We start from the raw sequence: 24002 nt of genomic DNA on the forward strand, positions 1-24002 counted from the left end.
GGGGGTTGGGAGTAGGAGAAAGAGATGAGATGTGGGGGCATTTTCGGGACTTGGAGTTGTCCTGGGTGGTGCTTCAGGGACAGTTACCAGACACTGTATGTCCTCCCATGGCCCACTGGGTGGACTGTGGGAGAGTGTGGGCTATGATGTAGACCATTGACCATGAGGTGCAGCGGTGCTCAGAGATGTATTCACCAAATGCAATGAATGTCTCATGATGATGGAGGCGATTGTTGTTATGGGGGCAGGAATGGGGTGAGGGGGGTGAGGGGTATATGGGGACCTCATTTTTTAATGTAATATTAAAAAATAAAGAGAAAAAAAAGAGGTCCCAAGTCTCCTACTCCCTCCTCCCAAACCTCTACTCCTAGTCCTCCTGCAACAAGGAGGGTGAAGCTGATCCCTGGAACAGGGCCATCCAATCAGGCAGGTTTTCCTCACCACAGGACCACCAGACATTCCTCTGTGGATCTTCCATAAAGGTAGTTCCTTGGCATCGTGTGTCAGTATCGGCAACAAATAGCCTTGGATGCTTTGTTCCATTACTGAAATAGGGCACTTCCAGAGACTAACTTCGAAGTACTTTGAAATCTTCAGACTAAAACATTTTTAAAATGAGAGTACATCTCCAATCATAACTGCTGTCAACACTTTGGGGTAGTTTCTTCTGGATTTTGCTTATTATATAGGATATATTTTCCTTGTACCATTCTTTCACTTGTTCTTTATTTTCCAGTTTCCCTTAAATTACTTTCACATAATAAAAATAAGCATTTATTTTCTAAAAACACACATTTTTGTCTTTAGTGGCTAAAAATAAGAATTTTTTGAGTAAGACTGAAACTATGAAATAGTTTCAATTATCCTTCACTTAGGTGTAATATCTTTAGCAAAATAGGGACAGGTAAAACAAAATGAAAAAATAAGAGGCCACAATTACTAAGTGAAAGACAGCCAGTTAAATGTAGATATTTTCTAATTTTCCAAATATTTGTCTTGAAATTACATGCCCAGTAAAGTTGGTATTTGTTCAGAGCTCAAAGTGAATTTTTTTAAAATAAAAACTTGTAGATGCGCAACTAACATCATGCATTTGCTCAAGAAAAAATATTGAACTGTATAACCGGCAGGCTAGTAAAATAGAGAATCAAGAGATGGATCTGGAATGTGGCAAGAAGTCCACGTGGACATCAATAATCCCAAGATGGCTGCTGGACAACCCTCTCCAAGATTCTGCCACTCAGAAACAGACTTCCTCTGAAAGCCAGGAGAAGACCCAGATATTCCCAAGGACTTTATCATTGGGCCCTCATGAGGGATTAATGGGAGAGATAATCGATCAAAATGGTAAACAGCTGGAACTCCTCCCCTGCCATTAGCAAAGGGGTGGGATAATTAACAATTCACAAAGCAGGCCTGAGCTCTCTCATGTGCTCTCTCACCTGTGGACCCCCGTTCTGCCCTCTGCACACCACTCTCACCATTTGTCCTCTGTCGTGTGGCCACGCAAGTAAAACCTGGGCATTTATAACCTATAATGGGAATTGCAGTCTGTAAATCACCTGCTTTATCACTTTTCAGTCCCTTTCTCTCTACTTGGCACCCCCGATCTGTTATTGTCTCCCATTTCTCATCCCACCCTACTTGAATAAATTACTGGCCTAACTCCCCCAATGTGCTCTTGAAATTCATTTCTGCAGCATAGTCAAGAACCTAAACAAAATCTGCTAACAAAACAATAGGTCCCTTTTAGAAATCCCTGTAATATTAGCTAATAAAGAGCTTACATCTTATAAAAGAAAGAAAACATTATTTTTCTCTGGTGATACTTTGAAGGGTACTTGTTCACAGAACTGTTTCTTGATATTTACTTGGAAACATCTTTTTACCAGATGAGTAAATCTGGAGTCTTTTTATTTATTTATTTTTTAAAAAGATGTATTTATTTATTTATTTCTCTCCCCTTCCCCCCCACCCTGGTTGTCTGTTCTCTGTGTCTATTTGTTGCATGTTCTTTGTCTGCTTCTGTTGTTGTGAGCGGCATGGGAATCTGTGTTTCTTTGTGTTGTGTCATCTTGTTGTGTCAGCTCTCCGTGTGTGCAGCGCCATTCTTGAGCAGGCTGCACTTTCTTTCGTGCTGGGCGGCTCTCCTTACGGGGCGTACTCCTTGTGCGTGGGGTTCCCCTACACAAGGGACACCCCTGCATGGCAGGGCACTCCTTGTGCATATCAGCACTGCACATGGGCCAGCTCCACACAGGTCAAGGAGGCCTGGGGTTTCAACCGTGGACCTCCCATGTGGTAGGCGGACGCCCTAACCACTGGGCCAAGTCTGCCACCTGGAGTCTTTAAATGACACTATTTTCCTGAAAGATTGCTATTCTTTAAAATGTGGGTTTCCTTCATTATTTTACTTATATATTTCTCAATTTAACCTGTATATTAATGCCTGCTATTCTCAGAAAATGTTTAATTTCCAATATCCATTTTAAGTTAAGATACTTTAATGGATCTCAACATTCCTGTACTTTTAAAATTACTTACTTAGAATTCTGTACCGATTAGTAATTATAAAATGCATAATAACTTTAAAAAAAGAAAAGCTAACAGCTGTAGAGCCATTATTTTGTGCCAGGTAATACTTACCTCAGGTAAACCACTGAGGGAAGCACTGATGTTCTCATCCCCCCTGGTTAAGCCAAGCTAGAAAGTGGCAGAGGGCAGACTTCAACCCAGATAGTGCAGCTCCCGCACCCATGTTCTTCATCTCTGTCCTCTAGTACAGACCTGCCCAAGGCCAAAGCTCTTTCACTCTTAAACTGGTTTATACATCAAATTATAGAGTCTTCCACACCTGCCTTAATGTAGGCCACAAGAAACTGTTGATTCACTAGATAGGAAAGCTCACACTGCTTTCTATTACAATGTCCAGCATCAAAAATTGGTCTTATAAAATTGTGCCTGCCCTGTGGAAAGCATTTGGAGTATTCAAACTCGGTATTTGGTAAGATGTATTCTGAGAGACAAGAATTCTGTAGGATTTTAAAAGGTGTTATAGGAAATGGGTTCAGTGGCCACATGATCTGGGTGGTAACACTGGATTTAACAAGCCAAAGTCTCTATTGCAGAGCTTCCCAGATCCTCTAGTGCACTCTTGTGTATGGTGAAACCCTAAAAGAGTGTGTAGCATTCTCCAAACTCATTTGACAGCAAAAACTTCTATTTATTAAGCATCTCTCGGGATGAGTATTCACCTTGGAGGAAATAAGAAAATACCTGAGGTACCTGCAATACCTAAGAACAGAAGTACATGAGAGCTTCTTCACCCATTGCTAAAGATCTACCAGTCCTCAGAAGTAAGGTAGGTCTTCTGGCTTGTGTATGCATTCCCCATTTCCTGCACAACTTCTCAAACTCTCAACTGTTCCTAGATTACCCTTGTACATAAAATTTAAACAAGTGATATTTGTCTCATCTGATATAGGACTTCAATCATGCTAGCCAAAAAACATAATTTACTTTTCCCCCTGTAGTTTTAGTATTATTTTGTTAAAGAAGTATTTGAGTAGCTACTAAAAGATGGGCACTTAGAGCAGCAACAAAAAATTGAAAAGGTTTCTGCTCTCTTGGAGTAGAGCCAGATGACCTGAAATAAGAAGCTAGATGTACCTCTTATCTTCAGGGACAGGGAGAAATTCAGTGAAGGTTAGCCAGCATCAACCACTCCCTTACAGAAGAGGACAGTGGTGTGAAAGAGTCATCCACCAAAAAAAAAAGCAAAACAAAACTGCCATTGTACCATTAGGTCCTGTGCCTCACTCTGTTTTCAGAGCTCTCTGCTCACTCCCTCAGGATGACCTTACCCATTTCCAAAGTTTCAACTACTTTCTGTGTGCCTGCTGACCCTTCTATCTCGGGCTTGTGATGCTTTCCCACTAGACTGAGGTACCTAGATCTCATCCAAGCACCACAATTCCAACATGTCCACAATTAAACTCATTCTCCTTGCCAAAGAACCTGTTCTTCCCATGTGTATAATCTTAGAAAATGTAGCTACTATAAACTCATTCACCCAAGCCAGGTACTCCCATGTTTCCCCCCCACATACAGTCAGGAAGTCCTGCTCATTTTTCTTCATAAACACTTTTTTCTCAGTCCCTACTAATACTGCCTTAGCTGAGGCCCTACTTCTCCTTTCTGGACTCCCTAATAGTAAGACTGGTCCCCTCAAATCCATCATTCTCATGAGTGTTAATTTTCAAAGGTAGCTACTACTTTCTTATATCAGGAATCCATAAGACCACCCTCAGGTTCAATGACTCACCAAAATTATGCACAGAACTCAGGGTAATGATTTATTAGAGTAAATGAATGCAGATGAAAGTAAGCAAAGAAAAATGTAAACAGGGTGAAGTCCAGGATACACCATGCACAAGCTTCTAGTTTTCCTCTCCCAGTGGAGTCACACAAACAATTCTTAATTCTTCCAAATAATTATTTGTGATAATATATGTGAAGTATTGCCACCAAGGGAAGCTCACTCAAGCCTTCTGTCCAAGGTATTTACTGAAGGTATGCAGTGCCAGAGTGACTGACCTTAACTACTCAGTCTCCAGTCCTGCCCTTCTCAGAGGTCAAACTGATATCTCTTGGCCCAAAGTCCCTAGGAATTCACAATAAATCACATTGTAAACATTAACTATCTGGAGTGGCCAAAGGCACCAGCTAAACAAAGACACTCTTACCAGGCAGGACAGTCCAAGCACTCAGAGGCTGCCTCCTAGGAGCTGGTCAGGAGCAGTCCTAAAGGCTTTAGAGTTTGGCAGCTAAGTTAACCCTTTAGTTCGCAATTTTCTCACTTAAAACTCTGGAAGGTTTGTTCTACTCCCCAAATTATAAACTTTTTATGAGGTTCTGTATGATCTGGGCCCTATCTACCCCTTCCACTTCTTTTCTAGGCCCTCCCTGATCCACAGAACCCAGCTTCCACCCTGGCCATGCTAAATTACTTGGCAGTAATCATGTATGATCCTGCATCATTCCATGATGCCTTGATGCTTACTACCATTCTGCCTCCCTAGAATATGCCCCCCACTTCTACCAACCATATGTAAGTCATGTCTTAGGACCAAAATCACCATTTGCCACAAGACCATCCTGTCATCTCTCCATCCATTCTCTCACATTGTCCCTTGTATCTACATCTGTAGTCACACAAATGATAAATATTATGTTGTACGGCTTTAATTAATCACCTGCTGCTGTCTACCAGATTGAGCTGTTGGAAAGCAAGTCCTGATATAATTGACATTTCTGAATCTTAGTATCCAGGTATATGTGAACTCTAAGACCCTGTCCTCAGATTCCCAGGCTGATGTTCCTCTAGACTGCACTATGAAGTTGTTCCCAACTTTACACTCTAGGATGCTTTTAACAGTGTTATTAAAGAGCATCTGCAAACTTCTTGGATGTGCTTACTCGTTTTGAAAAAGAACCTGATGAATTAGGTTTTTCATCAGGTTATATGCTTGTCAAAGGGTCTCGTAAGGACATTTCTCTCTATTGAGACCTTATAGAAGAAAACTAAAATGCATAAATCCAATCATCCAATGACAAATCTGAAAGGATAACTGTAGAGTCCACAACTCTTGAAGAGAAGAGCACATGAATGTTCTCACCATTCCCTTGAAGAAACTGAAACAAGAGAAGATAGGATAGCCCATTTTACAAAAGGGGTTCTACTAGAGTTCGCCTTGAATTTCCATCTTTCCATCCTTCTACTGAATCTTAAGGGTTGAAGACCTGAAACTTGGGGTCAGAAATCAAATTTTAAAAGTTCCAGTCTTGGTATTTAAGATTCACCCTTTGAGTTGCCTGCATTCCTTGAAAGTATATATTGGCTTTAGATTGAGTCCAGCTATAAAGGCTATAAGATAAGACCTCAAACTCATTTCCAGACACCTGTTCCTCAAAAAGGAATATGACTTGTACAAGAAAATGGTAGTTGAGGAGTGACTTCATTTCTCTACTCAGGTGATTGTGAACTTTCCCTCTGGAGGGGCAGGCTTAAGACAACTTAGAAGATATTTTCTGTTACACCAGTTACTATACTAAGACTGCTAAATAAACTGTGATTTAATCCTCTCAACTACCAAATAAGGTAGGTATTTTTACTAATGTAGAAACTGAGGATAGAGATAACTTGACCAAGGGCATGGGGTTGTTCTCAAATATCCATGACCTGGTATTCAAAGTCCCTTGACCTAGTATACAAGTATGAGGCCAAGGACTTAATCCAGCAAATATCTATACTATCCTAGGTGCTGACCAGCTTATTTAACAGCTGATACTTTTTTTTCCACTCAAATCCATATTTTATTCCTCTATCCTGGGGGCCCTAGGAAGGTTATCTCCATTCCACCTCTAAATTGAGAGGGGGGCTTAGGTCACACATGGCTGATGGATGTGATTCTCCTGCTTGAAGTTGTAGGCACTCTCAGTTTCCTGGTGTAGTGGTTGACCATCTTCACCTCACTGTTACCTGACCTGGGTAAGTCCAGTGAATCAGGAAGTAGGTGTTGCAACTTGCTGAGGCTCAGGGTCCACCCGGCACATAGCCAGTCCAGAGGTTCAAGTCTCCTGACTATACACCAACCCCTCTTTAATTGTGAGACATTTAGGAAACATCTGTATTTAAAGCAAGTTTGAAAGTGGCAAATCAGACATTTTATATCTGTGAAGTAATTAAGTTTACTATCTGATTACCCAAGAGTTGTGGTTCAAACTGTTGATTCTTAAGTTCATATGGGTTTTACTTTCATTGATCATATTTATATTTATTTTTATAAAGTATAAAATTACTTGCCACATATTGAAAAGGATGTTCCAAAAAGATATGGAAACTTGCTCTTGTTTCAAGTACTCCCTTGCATGCCTTAGGAAAACAGCGTTTGTCCCAGTTTTAAAACAAGATCCCCTGGGGTTTGTTCACTAAATTCACGACAGACTGCTTCCCGAAGTTGTGTAAAGCCATATATAATCAAAGCGAGGCTCATTCTCCTATTCTTTATGAAGATCTTTCAAAGAAGATATTCCAGATTATACTAGAACATAGCCTTCTTTATAGTATTCCCCCAAAACTAGACAGAGGAAAACCCTAGCTGACCGGTCATGTTCAGTATGAGTACAAATAGGCTTTTCATCCAAAACAGTGTTCCTCCCAAAATGAGAAAGCAGCTCAGACGGCCTTTAAACCAACTTGTAACTCTTTCTCTCTTCTTCCTGTCACCAGCCAGAATCTACCATGCCTGGGATCCTGCATGCTCTTGATAAAAATACCATCTCAGAAACCACTGAGAGCCGAGGGAATGCATTGCCTCTGCAACAGGAATTCACCATTCCTCTTATCTTAGGATATTCAATGCTTACTATTGCAGTGGTTTTGTCAAATGAAGAATGGCTATCTTTTATCCTTGGACTAATTCTTCTTGGGGTACTTGTACTCAACAGACAAATATTATAGTGCAACAATGGAGAGAACAAGTCAGAGGCAAGCAAAACATTATAGTATCAACCCACAGAATGAATCTCCAGCTTAAGCCAGGCTGCAAGAGCCAGAATCAGCCTATTTTGTCCATTTTTGTATAAACAGCCAGGCCTCAAATAGATCTTAGTTTTATTTCCTCTTCTTAAGACTGAAATAAATTTAGTGTTTAAGCTACAGTATCAAAGATCTTGCTTCTATTCCATTCATTTCCATTTTTAGAAAAACTTTCTTGTATTTGGAGGAAAGAAAAATCATTGTATGAATAATTCAAAGTCCCCTCTAAAGATTAAAAAAAAAAAAGATTTGGGGAGCCAGTTGTGTACTAAACCTTTCCAGAGTTCTGAATCAGTGCCCTCTAGAATAAAGGAGGGCAAAACTCCTACTCCCATTTAACTTTAATGAACTGATCAGTTAAAAGAAAAAACACTGGAGCAGGTCTGGCTTCAGGTCTAGCTTCATGGGTCTGCCTCACATGTATGAGGTCGTGGGTTAGATTCCTGGTACCTCCTAATAATAATAATTACTGAGGAAAGCCTGGCTTTTAGACTTTGCTAGAGAACATAAATTAGGTGGGCCCCAGAAAACATGAAGAAAATCAGTACAATAATGTCTCATTTCTTAAATAGAAACTATTTGGGAAGGATATGCCTCTTACCCATTCTCAGGATTCTGATAATGCCCAGTAACTCACAGCTGTGCTGACACCCAGGATTTTTGCTTCTTTCTCACCACAGGAGATGTTCTCTCTTTCACAGCTAGCCCTCATGAAGAGAAAGAAAAATAGAGCCAGTTCTCTTAGTATCAGATAGACATCGTTTGGTTCTGTATCAGTTGTTCTGAACCAGGGTGATTTTTTCCACCAACTTTTTAGTTTGAAGAGATTTCAAAGTTAAAAGACAGTTGAATAAATAATTCAAATCATAAACAGAGAATGCCAGCAACCCCCCCCCCACATATTCAGATCTATTATACCAATTTTAAAGACTTTGTCACATTTACCAAATCATTTTTCTGTCTGTATCTATGTATTTTCTAAATATTTGAGAGTAAGCTGTAAATCTCATGCTCCCTAAACACTTAACTACTTCAATGAACATTTCTTAAGAACAAGGATACTCATTTAATAAAACCACCTTATGTGTAGTTATCAAATTCAGGAAACTTAACATTGATACAAAGTTTAGTCTACATTCCAATTTTCCCATATACTCCAAAGACCATTTGGGTATTATCTCCTCATTACTAGATCCAGTCCAGAATCATGGATTACATTTAACTGCCATTGTTTATTTTTTCTTTTACATTTACAATGTAAATTTTCCCAACCCAAACATTCTCAAGCATTACTCACATTCACAATGTTGTGCTTCCCTAAACACTATCCATCACAAGAACTTTCCCATCACCCCAAACCCCATTCACCCACTCCCCATTCCCACTACCCCTTGTTCCTGGTAAACTTATTCTACTTTAGGGCTCTGATTTGGCATATAGTTTTATATATGTGGAATCATACAGTAACTGTCCCTTTCTATTTGTCACAGTTTGACTACTTAAACAAGGCAATATTAAAGTTTTACAAAAAACTAAAAATCAAAGAAGAGGTGTGAATTAAAATCATTAGGCAAGAGACAGAAATTGATCAAAGGAGCAAATTCATTAACATAAGGGGATACCTAGGTATCAACAAAGGATATCAACCCACATTAAGAAATACGATGATATGGCCCAGTTGGATGATATGCCCCAGTAAAGGAACAAGCCAAGAATCTAGATGAGACTAGGATTTAAGACAACTAAAAAGTGATGGTCAAACAAACCTCCCTAATAAATTTAAGGAGATGAAGGAAAATATGACTAAAGAGATAAAGGATATTAAAGTGATACTGTGTGAGCATAAAGAACAAGTTGAAAGCCTTCAAAAGACAAAAAACGTTTATGGGAATGAAAGACACAATGGATGAGACTGAAAAATACATTAGAAGGGGAAGTGGATGTAGCTCAAGCAATTGAACTTCTGCCTACCACATGGGAGGTCCCAGGTTCTGTTCCTGGTGCCTCCTGGAGAAGGTGAGTTGGTGCAGCGGGCACATGCAGCAAGCTGACACAATAAGATGATGCAACAAGAGGGACACAAAGAGGAAAGACAATGAAACACATCAAACCAGGGAGCTAAGGTGGCTCAGGTGATTGAGCACCCTTCTTCCACATGGGAGGTCCCACTTGGTTCCTGGTGCCTCCTAAAGACAAGATGAACAGACACAGAGAGCACACAGCAAAATGGCACAGAGAACAGACAGCAACTACAAACAAGGAAGGTGGGATAAATATAATAAATCTTAAAAAATACATTGGGGCATATAACAGCAGACTTGAAATGTTAGAAAAACAAATAAGTGAATTTGAAGAGAGGGCATTTGAAATTGAAAAGAGAGGATAAAGAACTATGTACTGCATTTCTATTCCAGTTTTGTTCTTCTTGGTGCATGACTCTGTTCATCCAAATGCTCAAGCCAAATCTGTATTAATCCTTGTTCTTTCTCTTTCTACCTAACTACCTATTTACATATTTACTCTTATGCCATATCCTAACTATTGACAAGCCCTGGCAAATGCCTCTAAAACATATCATAAGTCTGTCTCTCATAACCATCTCCACTCAGGGCTGAGACTATTGTGAAGCATGTGAAACATTTACCCTGGGTATGAAATTTAAGAGAACACCAAAGAAACTCAGTGGTCCAAATAAATAACATGTTAATGCAATATTTTTAAAAATAAAAAATAATGCCAAAAGTCTACGATTAAAAAAATATCAAAATAAATATAGGATCTGACCTGGCGCTTGCATGATTCAACTTACTTAGTCACCCTAATCCCATCCCTTGAACCAATACAAACTTATAAAAACAGGCAGCCCATCTGTGGGCTGTAGTTTGCCAATTTTGATTTAAAAAAAAATATTGCATTGAAACATTATTTATCTGTATTACCGAACTGTCTGATGCCCCCATAAGTTTTGCGCCCAAGGCAAGTGCCTTATTCTCCTTACCCTGTTCCCAGCTGGGTCTCCACTGCCATCACCTTGGTCTATGCCAACATGGTCTCTCACCTGGATAACTGCAGTGACCTTCTACCAGAGCTCTTTATTATCTCTCATCCTCCTAAAACCCACTCTTCATACAGTAGCCAGAGTGAAGTTTTAAAAATGTCAATCAGATCAAGTCCATCCTTTCGACGTTTCTCAGACGACTTGCTGTGTGACCTCCAAGGCCTTCCTCGGCTATCTCGCCATCCCTTGCTCTTCATTCTCCTCTCTTCCCACACTCTTCCTTGCCCACAACATTTCTCTCACCCTATTTTTTTTTCTGTCGCTCAAACAGATCAAGCTTGTTTCAGTTCAGGCCCTTTACTTCAGTGGGCCTTCTACCAGGAACACTATTCCCAAGGATCCTCAAAAGGTTGGCTCCTTGTCATTAAGCCTGAGGAGAGACTTATGTGTCTTCTCCTCAGAAACCACCCAATCTAAAATCATTTACCCCTCCTTTCACCATCACACTCTGTCACATTGCCCTGTTTTGTTCCTTACCTTCTTTCACAGTTTGTGTTAACTTAATCATTTATGTTTTCTTGTTTGTTGTCCATTTTCACCTCTAAAATATATGTTCCATGAGGGCAGAGACTTTCTCTGTCTTGTCCACTTTTTAATCTCTGGATGCTAAAATGTTACTCTTTAAAGATCCACATTTGCAATGATCAACATTATTGATGCAGTATTACTATTATTATTATCAATAATATTTTGTTACCCTGAGGGTGAAAATAGCATCATCTTATTGTTTTATTAAGTATTTCTCCATTTGCCAGTGAAGGTGAGTGGCATTTTTCAATATGTTTTAATATGTTTACTTGTCATTTTTATCACCTACTTTTTTTCACCCACTTCCAGAATGACCCCTCAGGTAGGAATCAGGAGATGAGACCTTCCCTCAGACTAAGAGCTTAAAAAACAGACCAGGAATTCCTGTGTTGTTGTGGGAGGGGGTGTTACACACTGAGTTGTATCTCCCAAAAAGATATGTTGGTGATCTAATCCCTAGTACTTCAGACTGTGACCTGATTTGGGAATAGTTGGGAATAGGGTTGTTATGGATGGAATTAGGCAAGCTAAAACGAGGTGAGGTCATACTGGAAAAGGGTGGCCCTTCAATCCAGTATGACTGGTGTCCTTTATAAAAAAGAGGAAATGTGGGTACAGACAGACTGGGTTGAGAATACAGTGGATTGCCAGCAAGCCACCTGCTGAAGCCAAGACAGAGCCAGGGAACAGATTCTTCCCTACAGACTAGACAGCAAAAGAAGCATGACCTTGATGATACCCTGATTTCAGACTTCTAACCTTCAAAACTCTGAAACAGAAAATTTCTGTTGTTTTAAGCCATCTAGGCTGTGGAATTTTGTTATGGCTGCCCTAGCAAACTGAGACACAGGAGGGTACTCTGGATTCAGGATTAAACATTTCTGTCCAGCTTCCCATTCTCTTTACTCATACCAGACAAGGTACACATCATCCCGTCTTCCAGAATCAGGCATATCCTTAATTGAAGCACCTCAATTTCAGTGCCTCACACCGAATCAATTCCTTTAGGTTCAACCACCCATCACAGCTCTTATCTGACATCAGAAACTTGGTCTTCAAGGAAGGGCAGTTAGAAACATCAAAGTTCACAGTTGGGGTTACAGCTCCATTGACCACAATGCACTGGGCTTTTGACCTGTGTAATGGATAGAGAATTTCCTTGGTAGTCAGCTGGGGGGTACCAGGCACAAAGGTGATTCCTGAAAAAGCCAAAAAAGAAGGTTGCATTCACATCTTTCAAGTAGGGAATATTTTCTTAAGAATCCTAGGAGGCACTTGCTACGATCTCTTGGATGTGACCTTGCCATTGGGCCAGCAAGAAAATGGTGGCTAGAGAGGAAGTGAGAAAGGTAGGAGACTGAGCTCACTGATGTAATCCAGCAATCAATGGCTTTGCTGTCATTAACCTTTCCTCTAAAGTTGTCTGAATTTACATGGGTTGGTTGCAGGCCACCAGCTCTTGGAAATACAACCAGATTGTGAAACTGTGCTGCAAAGGGAGTGTGGAAACTTACTCTTTGTATGTTTCTGGTTTGCTCCTGGCTTGGGCTGTGGATTCTTGGGTTTGAAAGCAGGCAAAGATTTTCTCCTCTTTTGGGGGGCTGTTTCTGTCATCTTTCTTTCATATATTTAACAGCTATCAAAGGCCTATTATGTGAATAGCATATGCTGGTACACATGTCTACCCAAAGTTGGTCTATGATCTTTTGTGTCAAGCTGAGGCTTCTCTTTATTACCAAAACCAATAAAGAAACCTAGGCCATGCTCATCGGTTATACATGCTTGGAATGCTAAAAAAAAAAAAAAAAAAGACTGTGCCAAGCATGGGTGACACAAAGAGGTTAGAGATTATCCATCTGCTGCATACACCTTTCAAAATATCCCCAGATGAAGCATTTGAAAATACCAAAGTGTGTTAATTTATTTTCCTTATTGATTTGTAAGAACTTTCTCTATTTTAAGTTCATCAATGACTTATCTGTCATATGTGTTGCAAATGTTTTCCCTAGCTTGACATCAGCCCTTTAATTCTACTTATGATGTTTTAGGGAAGACATTAAGCCTTTACAATAGTTAACTATACCTAAAGAATCTAACTGTACTGCACTGCTTTTTTTTTTTTTTTTTTTTTTTTGCTTACAGATATAATGCACTACCTTGTGATATTGCAAAAGGATGAAAAACCAAGATGGGAATGGATGAGTTCTGTGGTTGAGCACCTGCTTCCCATGTATAAGGTACCAGGTTCAACCCCAGTACCTCCTTAAAAAAAAAAGGCACTGGGGTGCAATCAGACAGCAAGTTCTTACAGATATTAAGTGCAGCTAGATCCCTCCCTCATCCTGGTCACACAGAAGCATTGGACATTATGGCGGACATTAGAGTGTTTTGTTGATGAGCAGAATTTTAAAATTTTTATGAAGTGTATTTCCATCTTTCCATTATTGTCTGGACATTTGGTATCATATCTAGGAAGTCCTTCCCTGAGATTATGTCAGTATTCATCTTTATTTCCTTCCAATACTTAGGCACTTTACTTAACATTTCCACTTTTAATGGTCCATTTGGAATTTATTTTGGTACATTATATAATGTCAACTTATGCTTTTTATCTTTGTAAACAGTTATCTTCAAATCATTTCAGAATAAACCCAGACTTCCACTATTGGTTTGAAATGACTTACCAGATTCTTATATACACTTCAGCCTCTTTCTGGGCTTTCAATTTTGTTTTTGTTCATTTATCCTCATGCCAGCAACTCCCTGTTTTTACTATCAGAGGTGCAAAAGATGGCCCTCCTTCCTTTGGGCTAGCACCTGTAGGTAGCATACTGGGTATAGCCCTGAAATCACTCTTTGCAACTTGGCCTCATGGGAAGTTTCTGGTTGCTGAGGCTGAAGTGGACCTTTATAGGCATGGATCATTTGTCCATCAGGATAATTCATTCCACTGAGAGCAGGGAAAACTTTGGGAGCCCGTGAGGCAGGGCTCATTCTCTTGTTCTCCTCTGTGTGCCTCCCCCCCACCTGGCATTCTCAAAGATGCCTGTTCTTTGAACCATTTTTCAGGGTTTTCTCAACAGGCAGCCCTATTTGCAGGCAAAGGCCATAGGCATTTGTGGCAATTCATAATGATGTAAATTTTGCCCATTCCAGGGCACATCTTTTTCACAGGAGCTACCCAATTACCAAAAAGATGTCTGTCTCTGCCCTAAGGGTAGAAAGGTACCATGGTAGGGTCTTTTCCATGACCCTTTACTTCACGCTATTGTGAAGTGTGTTCATGGCTGAGGCAGCTCCTGGACTGGAATTCATGGTGGAGGCTTGAGCCTCAGGCATCAATGGGATGCCTCCAAAGAGCAGCTCTATCCTAAAAGTATTCAAAACCATTTCCAATCCTGGGGTTATTTGGGATGACCCTGAAGGGCTCTTTAAGCCTGGCTATTGAGGGTCCTTTAGAGATGTCTTCACACTCTCTTTTTACAGGTGGGGAAACTGAGACCCAGAGAGGGCAAGGTATGCCTGCTTAGTCTCCATTTTGGTGTTAACTATACTTGGACAGGGTTTTACCTTTCTTTGAGGTGATTAATGGTCTAAGAGGTAGCCAAGCACTCTGTATAGACTATTTGCTTTAAATCTTCATATCGGCCCTGTAAGACAGGTCTCTTACTCTCCTAATTCACATACAAGGAAAATGTGACTCAGAGAGGCAAAACATTATGAAAGTGGTTAGGTGGAGGAGCTGGGGTTCAAACTCAGGCCTGTCAAAAACCTCCACACACTGTGGAAGGAACGCAGGGATCACGTGAGGGTGCTTTTTTTTTTATATTCATTTTTTAAAAAATATTATTCAAAAAATATGAGGTCCCCATTCACCCCCACCGCCCCCACCCTACCACTCCCCCCACAGTAACACTCTCCCCCATCATCATGACACATCCATTGCATCTGGTGAGTACATCTCCGGACCTCGCTGCACCCCATGGCCAGTGGTCCACACCATAGCCCACACTCTCCCACGTTCCATCCAGTGGGCCAGGGGAGGACATACAATGTCCGGCATTTGTGACGGTGCTTTAATGTCCCCTCCATTCTGTGAATGTTTGAGGCTGGGACCCCACCTGAGCCCCCGACCAAGGGTTCCCTCTCCTGTGCCTCACCTAGTCGCACACAGGCCAGGCAGATCCAGTAGGTTTCAGCTGCTGGGGCAAGACTACCATCAGCAGGTCCCCAGGGCTGAAGACACAGATGTCTGTGAGGATGCTGGCACTTTCCAGGAGAAAAGAGACACCTCTTCAAAGCTCCTTCTGTCCTCTGATCCCTTGGCATTGACCTCCCACAGGGCTGGGTAAGGTCCCGAGTCCATCCTGGGCAGGACAATGTTCAGAATACTTAGTATCACTCACTGTGGACACTGGGCTTCTGGAAGCCTCCATGTGAGAGCTATTGCCTTTGAGTGGGTGCATCTTGAGGTGAGGCTGGCACACCTGGGGCACAGGGTCAGTGACTATTCATTAAATGACATGGAAATCTTTTCCTGTTTAAATAGCCTTTATGGCAGGACTGATGCATTCCAGCTTAATGGCAGCCCTGATCCCAGGGAAGAGGGTCCTGAGAGAACTCAGCATTTGGGGTGGTGGAGTAAACCCAGGAGATGGCGAAGGTTTCTCACTTACCTGCTGGAGGAAAAAGAGTGCCCTCTTCCCCCATGCTGGTTCTAGTCCTGTCCCCAAATCCCACCCCCTCCATCCCTTCCTTCCATTCACATTCCTTCCTACATCCCTCCTTTCTGGCATGTCTTTGTTATTGTCTTTTGCTTTTGCTTTTTAGAAGGTACTGGGGATTGAGCCCATGACCTTGTATATCAGGACCTTGTACACAAGAAGAAGATGCTCAACCACTTGATATACATTCACTCCCATAATATTTTTTGTTTTCCAAGGAGGTACAGGGGATTGAACCCAGGACTTCATATATGGAAAGCAGGCACTCAACCACTTGAGTTTCATCTGTTCCCTGTTTTCTCATTTTCCCTCTTCTCTCCCCTGCTATGTCCTTCTTTCATCCTTCCCTTCTTTCTGTTTTCCTATCTTTTCTTTCTCCCTTTATGATCTCCTTTCTCTTCCCATCTATTCATCTCACATTTCTTGTCTTCCCTCCACCCTACCTGGAACAGCCCACAGAGTTTTAACCCTCTTCTGTCTATCTGAGAACCCCCTATTCCAACAGTGAGACTGCAGGGAGCAGGAGGTGGGGCGTGTACCCTCCTACCCCTTCCCCTACATGGCCATTAACAAAACATCCCTCACCATCACCTGTCTATTTGCTTGTCAACCACATTTTGATGGGCTTCCAGGCTAGGCCACAGGCCTGTAACTCTCTGCATAACTTCTTTACTATTGTCATTTGAGCTGCTAAAGGTGAAAACATCAGCAACAGCATTTTATTCTTGTGGCAAGGGGAGTAATACCTACACCCTTTCTAAAATATCCTAGTGTGACCCAACGAGCAGCTCTACTCACACCACTCAAAGACCTTCAGTGGCTCCCACAGCCCATCAAATTAGGTCCAAACTCCCTATCTTCACCTTCAAGGCCTTTCAAATGTTGACTGCTTCCAGCCTTTTTCTCACCATAACTCACTACTTCTCTAAACTACCCTATACCCAGTCAAATACCTTTGAATACTTGTCATGCTTTCTTACTGCTACGCCTCTGTTCATGCATAGAGCTCCTTTCTCTACATCCCTGTTGAGATCCTACTTAATCTTTAGGCTCCAGCAAATACTACCTCCTGTACCAAGTCCTTACAAATTCCTCTATCCAGATGCAAACTTCTTTCCTTTGACTCCCTCCAGCCCCTAATCCATAGCACTTTGTAACATTTTTGCTTAAAAAAAAAATCACTACATTGTAAGTTCCTTTTCTGTTTGGCCTTCAAAATTTTGTGTGTGCCTGAAGAGGCTCAAAAAAAATATTTGTTGAATAGAAACAAATGAGTTTACTCTGGTGATAATACTAGGGATAATATAACTCACGTTTTTAGAGTGCTTCTGAGATGCTAAATCCTGAATTAAGTGCTTTTCATTGATTATCTCATTTAATCTTCTCAGCAACACTATGAAATAGCTACAGTTAAGAGCTTTATTTCACCCATGAGAAAACTAAGTCGGGGTGAGCAGTAACTAGCTCAAGTTCATATGGTTACCTAGTGCCAGAGGCAGGACACAAACACAGATCCGTCTGGCTGTCAAGCCTGTGTGCTTTTTCACTTCATGATAATAACTCTCCTCCAAATTTGCACTTTCTAGTGCATAGATAGGATCTAGTGCATAGATAGGATTTGGATCCCATGATCTTTGGTTATAAAGCAGGCAGCTTACAAAACGGCCGGGGCCAAAATTGCAAAGTAGAAAAAAAAATAGTTTTACTTTCTCTAGTTGGGACCATTGGTGCAGCATATCCTTTGTAAAACTAAGTGCTGAGGAACTGCTTGGCCTAGGGGGATGGGATCAGAGGATTTGATGGTCCAAACTGCAAATTTTCATTTTGGCTTATAGCAGGCTCTATATCCCACACTGGAATAGCAGAACAAAGTGAAGTCTAGAAACTAGCCATGCATTTGGCTGAGACAGGGAACTGCCTAGGTGAATTGAGGGAAAGGCAGGGGAGAGCTGAGTGGCTTGGAGAAATAATCTTTGAGGTTTCAGTGCTGAGAATGAATCCATGAGGCAAACATTTTCCTTAAGGATACAAGCAAAGGTCAAAACACTGGAGATGAAGCATATGAGCAAAAATATTTACCAACTCCAGGAAGGATTTCAATTTCTGTGAGGATGGTGGAGTTGCCTTCTGTCTCTTCTGAGATCTTCTTCCTTTTGCAATTTTGTTACAGGCACTGGGGAAAGATAGTTCCCTGACTCTAGAACCAACTAAGCCCTGACTCACTTTCATTGGCTCCTGAATGCTAGTGACAGTTTCCTCTGCTTGTAGGAGGTGGGGTTTATGGGTTTTATGGGTTGTGAAATAAGTGGTAACAATGTTTCTTACTTTTCAACTTGTTACAAACTTCTGTGCCAAATGTGGTGGAAAATAAGATAACAGACACAGAATTTAATTAAGGTTTTATCACTTACTACGATCCATGCTGCAAGAACATCTATACAGACAATCTATAAGGAAACAGGACATGAACAATACTATAAATTGAAAAAAAGGTAGACTTGACAGACACACAGAACAGGCCACCCAAGAAGAGCAGACCACACATTCTTCTCAAGGACACCTGGATCCTTCTCCAGGCTACAACACAGGGCAGGCCACAAAACAAGTCTCAGTAAATTTCAAAAGACTGGAGTCATGCATAGCATTAGCTCTGACCACAGTGGAATGAAGCTAGATGTCAGTGACCGAAGGAAAACTGGAAAACTCACAAATATGTGAAAATTAAGCAACGTGCTCTTGAACAACCAATGGGTCAAAGAAGAAATCACAATGGAACTTAAGAAATATTGTAAGACAAATAAAAATGAAAATACAATATACCAAAACTTATGGGATGCTGAGAAGGCAGTGCTTGGAGGGAAATTTGTAGCTATAAATGACTATATTAAAAAAGAAGGGGGAGAAGCGTCTGTGGCTCAATCAGCTGGGCTCCTCTCCACCATATGGGAGGCCCTGGGTTCGTGTCCTGGGGCCTCCTTGTGAAGGCAGGCTCACCAGCAAGTGCTGCGGAGTGCCACCCGGCCCGCGAGCACCCCGGAGAGCCAACTCAGCAAGGTGATGCAACAAAAAGCAAGACAAGCAAAGACACCGAAGAGTGCTCAGTGAATGGACACAGAGAGCAGACAACAAGCAAGCTGCAAGGGGAAGGAATAAGTGAAAATAAATACAGACACAGAAGAACACACAGCGAATGGACACAGACAGTAGACAGCAAGCAAAAAAAGCCATGGCGGGGGGGGAGGGTTGGAAAGAAGGGGGGAACAAATACTAGCAAATCAAAAGCAAAAGCATATTAAAAAGATTTGACAGGAGCAGATGTGGCTCAAGCAGTTGAGTACCTGCCTCCACATGGGAGGTCCTGGGTTCAGTTCCCGGTGCCTCCTGAAAAAATAGAAACAAACAACAAGCAAAACAAACAAAAAAAAACAACTCAGGGAAGCTGATGTGGCTCAGTGGTTGAGCAACAGCCTCCCACATACAAGGCCCTAGGTTCAATCCTCAGCCACTGGTACCTCAAAAAAAAAAAGGGATTTTACACCATGACTAGGTGGGATTTTCCCCAAGAAAGCAAGGGTGGTTCAGCATTAGAAAATCAACTAATATAATTCACCACATTAACAGAATAAAGGGATAAAGCACATGATCATCTCAATTGATTCAGAAAGGACAGTTGACAAAATCTAACACTGTTTCCTGATTTTTGAAAACACTCAAAAAATAGGATTTAAGGTAACCTCCTCAGTGTGAAAAACGGTATATACAGAAAACCCACAACTGACATAATGGTGAAAGACTGAAATTTTCCCCCTGATGCCAGGAAAAGACAAGAATGCCTGCTTCCACTACTGCTATTCAACACTGTACTGGAAATTTTAGTCAGAACAATTAGCCAAGGAAAAGAGGTAAGAGACAACCAAGCTTCACTACTTGAAGGACAAGATTCATAGATACTTGCAACAATGCTGAGGGCTTGACACACTAGCGTGTCCTGCCCCACTGGGAGCCCCCCATGCTCTCGAGAGACACCCTCCCCGCTGTCTGAGAACATCCAGGCCTCCCAGGATGGGGGTACAACACTTCCCCACTCATTGTATGGGTCTCCACCCAATGATATAATACACTATGACAAGATGAGCACTCACACACTTCTTAGAAGCTTGCCCCAGGTGCACCCTGTGCCAGATGCCCCTCATCAAACACCTTAAACCCTTCCTTATTATCTTTTCTAAAGAGTTTTCTCAGCATTATAGATTCAACCACATACCCAACGATCTCCCACATTCACCTGCTCTCCCCCAACCCTCCCCCCAAGTCCTTGGACCATCTGACCCATCCTCCCAACCCTAGCCCCCCTCAAGCCTGCAAAGCCCAGCCCAATAGTATCCCTATGACCCATCCTATCCCTTCACTGCACAACTACTTGCCTCTACCTTATCACTGATTTCGCCCATGAGGGCACTGGCTCACAACCTTCCTCTCCCCTCCTAGTTCCTGTAAGCCTGTCTTCCAGTCTCTAGCTTTCTGAAGCAGCTTGATTTGCTTAATTCATATCAGAGAGGTCATGTAGTATTTGCCTTCAGTGCCTGGCTTGCTTCACTCTAAGGGGAGGGGAAGAGGGGAATAGAGTGGATAGAAGAGGGGGTAACAGGGCAATGGAAGTGCTCTTTTTTTAAAAAGATTTTTTATTTATTTCTCTCCCCTCCCCCCCAATCCTAGTTGTTTGTTCTCTGTGTCTATTTGGTGTGTTCTTCTTTGTCCGCTTCTGTTGTTGTCAGCGGCACAGGAATCTGTGTTTCTTTTCATTGCATCATCTTGTTGTGTCAGCTTTCCATGTGTGTGGTGCCATTCCTGGGCAGGCTGCACTTTCTTTCGCACTGGGTGACTCTCCTTTTGGGGCGCACTCTTTGCACGTGGGGCTCCCCTACACGGGGACACTCCTGCATGGCACGGGGCTCTTTGTGCACATCAGCACTGCACATGGGCCAGCTCCACATGGGTCAAGGAGGCCCGGGGTTTGAACCACGGACCCCCCATGTGGTAGACAGATGCTCTAACCACTGGGCCAAGTCTGCTTCCCTGGAAGTGTTCTGTGTGACCCTGCACTGATGGATACAGGCCATGTGAAATTTCACCAAAATTTATGAAAGTATATAGTCTAAAATGTAAAACATAATGTAAACCATAATGTAACCAAAAATTTATAAAAGTGTACAGCCTAAAACATAAGCCATAATGTAAACTATAATGGAACCATGGTTAGTAGCTATGTTTCAATATCTGTATATCAGTTGCAGCAAATGCAGCATCCAGATGTAAAAGGATCATTGCTGGGGAAGGGGGAAAAGGCTTTGATGTTAGATGTATGGGAGTCCCCTATATTCTATACGTGATTTTACTGTGATCTAAACCTTTTTGAAGACAATAAAAAAAGTTAAAAAAAAAAAAAAAGGATTAGACACTGAGGTAGAAATGGAAGAGATTGCCTTGCCACTGTACTTACAGGGCAACACTTATTACAGTGATGAAAGACAAATCACCAAAAAAATTTTTATGATATTTTTTAATACCCTAATTTATTTTTCACGATTTTAGTTTTTCTAATTATTATGTATGCTAGTTCTAATCTTTAAAACTATCAGTACTATTTCATTTTCCTATTAATTGAATAGGGCAATATATTAGGCTTCATTTTTTAAGAGGTTTTGGATCACAGAGGGGTTCGACTATGGCTGGGGAGGAGCACTGGTGTGGGGTGTCATTGACGGGGGATGCTTGGGTGGGAGGGAGTTCTCCAGGGCATGCATAGAGGGTACATGGATATGTTTGGATATTCATTGGGTAGGGACATAGTGGGTAGAGTTTCACATGACCACTGAGGGAGTGCTGAGTTCCCATTCTGGGGAATTCTGTCACACTCCCCAAGTAGCAGCAACAATCCCCCAAGTGCCTCTTCTGTCACTTTTACTGAACGTGGTTAGCACTGGGGTTGGTGTATGCTCAGGAGACTTGAATCACTGGACTGGCCATGTGCCAGCTGGGCCCTGAGCCTCAGCAGAGTTGCAACACCTACTCCCCGGTCCATTGGACTTACCCCAGGTCAGCTAACAGGGAGGAGAGGATGGTCAATCACCACATCAGGGAACCAAGAGAGTCTCCAACTGCAAGCAGGAGAATCCCAACCACCAGCCCTGTGGGATCTAAACCCCTCGCAATTTAGAGGTGGATAGGACATCGTCGTCCCAGGGTCCTCAGGATGGAGGAATAAAATATGTATTAGAGTCGATTTACTGGTGTTCTACGATAGAATAATTGTGACTCTAGCAATGGAAGAAACTGTATCACTGAAGTGGAGACAGTGGCCATGGGAGCTGCTGAAGGCAGGGAGAGGGAAGAAGCGGTGTGGTATGGGGGCATTTTCGGGACTTGGAGTTGTCCTGAATGAGATACTGCAGGGACAGATGCAGGATATTATGTATTCTGCCATAACCCACTGAATGGACTGGGAGAGAGTGTAAACTACAATGTAAACTATAATCCATGCTGTGTAGCAGTGTTCCAAAATGTATTCATCCAATGCAATGAATGTACTACACTGATGAAAGAGGTTGTTGACATGGGAGGAGTGGGGTAGGTGGGGCGGGGGGGTATAGGGGAACCTCTTATATTTTTTAATGTAACAAATTTCTGTGATCTGTGTATCTTTTTCAAAAAAGATAATAATATATATATATTTTTAAAAGGAAATAAGAGGAGCAGATGTAGCTCAGTGTTTGAGCACCTACCTCTTATGTACAAAGCCCCGGTTCAATCTCTAGTAACTCCTAAAAAATAAAAATAAATTTTTTTAATTAAAAAAGAAATAAAAGGCATCCATATTTGGAAAAGAAGAAGTAAAATTATCTCTATTCACAGATGGCATGATTATTTATATAGAAAATTCCAAAGAATCCATAAGAAAATTATTGAACCTAAAAAATGAATTCAGAAAAGTTGCAGGCTCCAGGATTAGCATGAAAAAATTAGTTTTGTTGTTATATATTAGTAAAGAACATTTAGAAATAGAAAATTTTTAAAAATTCCCATTCATAGTAGCATCTAAAAGAATAAGATATCTCAGCATAAATTTAACCAAGGACGTGAAGGACTTAAACACTGAAAACCTCAAAACACTGCTGACAGAAACTAAGGAACACCTAAATAAATGGCAAGACATCCCATGTTAAACGACAGGAGGAGTTAATGTTGTTAAGATGTCAGTACTGATCTTGGGTCCTTGTTCATGGCACAAAATGTCCAGTGAAGTAACAGAAACCATCCCTGCTACAGAGCAGGAGTTGCCAGAGCCCCAGGCTGAGTCAGGGCCTGGAACAGAATCTGACAGTAATGAATCAGTACCAGAGTGGGAGGAACAGGTTTCCACACAGGTAACCACACAAAAGGTCCAGCTGCCAAAAGCAGCTTAAATCAACAAAGAACCAGTCAATAGAGCAAAACAGAGTAGGCGTGAAAAGGAGGCACAGAGGCTATGGCAAAACTGGCCGCTGACAAGGATTATTAGAATCACTATCCAGAAATCTAATACCCTCATTGTCGTCACAAAACCAGATATCTACAGCAGCTCAGCTCCAGAGACCTATGTAGTTTTGGGGGAAGCCAAGATCCAGGATTTATCTCAGCAAGCCCAGCTAGCAGCTGCTGGGAATTCCGAAGCTGAAGGTGAAGCTGTCTTGAACACTTGAGAAATCACACAGACTTCAACTGTACAAGAGGAGAGTGAAGAGGAGGAGATTGATGAAACGGGTGTGGAAGCCAAGGGCATAAAATCGGTCATTTCACAAGCAAATGTATGAAGAGCAAAGGCGCCTGAGTCCTGAAGAACATCCGTAATGATACTGTAAATGCTACTATGGAATTAACAATGAAAATACCTGAAAATGAGGACTTTTTCAGATTAACAACTGCATCTTGGTTTGAAATTTGTACAGTAACTGTCATTAATAGTTAGGACTTCTTGTTGGATTAAAAAAAACTGATGTCAATACTACATAAACTAATCTACAGATGCAACAGAATTTCTATCAAAATCCTACTA

At 41.5% G+C, this 24002-nt stretch overlaps 1 protein-coding gene and 1 pseudogene across 1 annotated transcript in view; one reads left to right on the forward strand and one right to left on the reverse strand.

Moving 5' to 3' along the window:
- LOC101438810 (transport and Golgi organization protein 1 homolog) overlaps positions 1-24002 on the reverse strand; it is an 82586-nt gene that overhangs the window by 51602 nt on the left and 6982 nt on the right. The window lies entirely within an intron of this gene.
- On the forward strand, positions 23200-23915 carry LOC139437476 (nascent polypeptide-associated complex subunit alpha pseudogene; annotated as a pseudogene).

The sequence above is a fragment of the Dasypus novemcinctus genome, chromosome 23, assembly GCF_030445035.2.
Source record: "Dasypus novemcinctus isolate mDasNov1 chromosome 23, mDasNov1.1.hap2, whole genome shotgun sequence".
Taxonomy (NCBI): domain Eukaryota; kingdom Metazoa; phylum Chordata; class Mammalia; order Cingulata; family Dasypodidae; genus Dasypus; species Dasypus novemcinctus.